Raw genomic sequence first — 2,880 nt, forward strand, 5'->3', positions numbered from 1 at the left:
ACACAGTCAGGGTTTCTCTCTCATCTGGAAGGGCATATGGTGAATATGATATCATCTGCTAGCTTCTTCTCCTGGTTTCCTGTTTCATGAAGCTCCCTGGGAGGGGCTTTCCTTCTTTATCTCCAAAGATCTCTGGATGGTGTACTCTGCTTCTCTTGGCTACATCATTCTACTCTGCTCTCTCTAGATAGCTCTCTGAATTTCTCTCATTCTCCAAAATATTTCCTCTTTTATAGGACTTCAGAAACCAATCAAGACCCACCCAAATGGGTGGAGACATGCCTCAACCTAATCCAGTTTAACAACCACTCTTGATTAAGTCACATCTTTAGGGAGGTGATCTAATTACAGTTTCAAACATACAATACTGAATAGGGATTAGAAGAAATGGCTGCCTTTACAAAATGGAATTAGGATTAAAACATGGCTTTTCTAGGGGACATACATCATTTCAAACCAGCACAATAAGAATCATTGGTGTCCCAGAAGGAGAAGTGAGGAGAAAGGGGTTAGGAAGAGTAGTTGAGGATATAATGGGGGAAAACTTCTGAACCCTTATAAAGGACATAAAGGTACAAGGCAAAGAAGCTCAATGAACTCCAAACAGAATAAATCCAAATAGGCCTTCCCCAAGACACCTACTAATCAGGCTGTCAAATGTTGAAGAGAAGCAGAAAATTTTGAAAGCAGCAAGAGAAAAATAATCTGTTACATATAAAGGGAACCACATAAGACTCAGTTCAGACTACTCAACTGCACCATAGAGGAAAGAAGGCAGTGGTAAGATATATTTAAGATCCTGAAAGAGAAAGACTTCCAGCCAAGAATTCTGTACCCAGCCAAATTGTCCTTCCAAACTGAGGGAGATATTAAAGTATTCACAGAAAAACAAGTCCTGAAAGAATATGGCTACAAGAGACCAGCCCTACAAGCAATACTAAAGAGAGTCAATTCACCAAGATACAACAATCATAAATGTTTATGCTCCCAATCAAGGAGCTCCAAAGTACATGACACAGACATTGGCAAAACTAAAGGGAACAATAGATGTTTCAACAATAATAGCATGAGACTTCAATGCACTACTCTTGTCTATAGATAGAACAACCAGACAGAAGATCAACAAAGAAATAGAGAAGTTAAATAACTTGATAAATGAATTAGACCTAACAGACATATACAGGTTATTACACCCAAAAGCACAAGGTTATATATTCTTCTCTAGTGCTCATGGAACATTCTCCAGGATAGATCATAGCTGGGACACAAAACAGGTCTTTATAACTATAAAAATATTGAAATTATTCAACGTGCTTTCTCTGATCACAATGGGATGAAGCTGGATCTCAATAACCACCAAGGAATGAGAACATTCACAAATATATGGAGATTAAATAACACACTCTTAAACAACCAGTGGGTCAAAGGAGAAATTGCTAGAGAAATCAGTACCTATCTGGAGATCAATGAAAATGAGAATACAACTTATTAGAACTTATGGGATGTGGCAAAGGCTGTGTTGAAAGGCAGATTTATTGCCTTAAATGCCTATATTAAAAAACAAAACAGGGCATAAATCAAGGACTTAACAGCAAACCTGGAGGAACTTGAGAAAAAACAGCAAACTAACACCAAAGCAAATATGAGAAGAGAAATAACAAAGATTAAAGGAGAGATAAAAGAATGGGAAAGCAAAAGACCAATAGAAAGAATCAATAAAACAAAAAAATTGATTCTTTGAGGTAATCAATAAAATCGATGGGCCAATAGCAAGACTGACAAAGAAAAAAATATCGAGGATGCAAATAAATAAAATCAGAAATGAGAAGTGGTTTATTTCCACGGACCCTGAAGAAATAAAAGAAATCATAATAGGATACTATGAACAACTATATGTCAACAAACTAGACAAATGGACTAGATGAAATGGACTAATTCCTGGAGACACACAAACAAACTACACTGACTCAGGAAGAAATAGAAGATCTCAACAAACCAATCGCAACTAAAGAGATTCAATCAGTCATCAAAAATCTTCCTATAAAGAAAAGCCCAGGGACAGATGGCTTCACAGGGGAATTTTATCAAATATTCCAGAAAGAACTAACACCAATCTTGCTCAAACTTTTCCAAAAAATTTAGGAAAAAGGAACTCTACCTAATTCATTTTATGAAAGTAATATCATTTTATCGCTAAAATCAGATAAAGATGCTGTAAGAAATGAAAACTACAGGCCAATTTCCTTAATGAACAAAGAGGCAAAAATTCTCAACAAAATATTAACAAATTCAATCCAACAACATGTTGACAGAATTACACATCACATCCAAGTGGGGTTTATGATAGAAATGCAAGGAGCGTTTGACACAAGAAAATCAATTAATGTAATATAGTACATTAAAAAAATCAAAAGTGAAAAATCACATGATCATCTTGATTGATGCCAAAAAAGCATTCAAAATAATTCAACATCCTTTTCAGACAAAAATAATCCAAAAGAAAGGAATCAAAGGTAACTACCACAGTAGGATAAAGGGAATATATGAAAAATGAATAGCCAACATTGTACTCAATGGAGAGAGACTGAAAGCTTCCCCCTAAAGTCAGGAATGAGACAAGGATGCCCACTGTCACCAATATTATTCAACATTGTGCTAGAAGTTTTAGCTACAGCAATCAGGTAAGGCAAAGAAATAAAATGTATTCAAATTGGAAAGGAAGAAGTAAGCCTTTCATTATTTGCAGATGACATGATACTATACTTGGAAGATCCTGAGAATTTACAATAAATTTACTTGAGCTAATAAACAAATTCAGCAAGGTGGTGGGATATAAAATTAATGTGTAAAAATCAGTAACATTTTTATATGCAAGCAATG

The sequence above is a fragment of the Tamandua tetradactyla genome, chromosome X (assembly GCF_023851605.1).
Source record: "Tamandua tetradactyla isolate mTamTet1 chromosome X, mTamTet1.pri, whole genome shotgun sequence".
Lineage (NCBI taxonomy): Eukaryota > Metazoa > Chordata > Mammalia > Pilosa > Myrmecophagidae > Tamandua > Tamandua tetradactyla.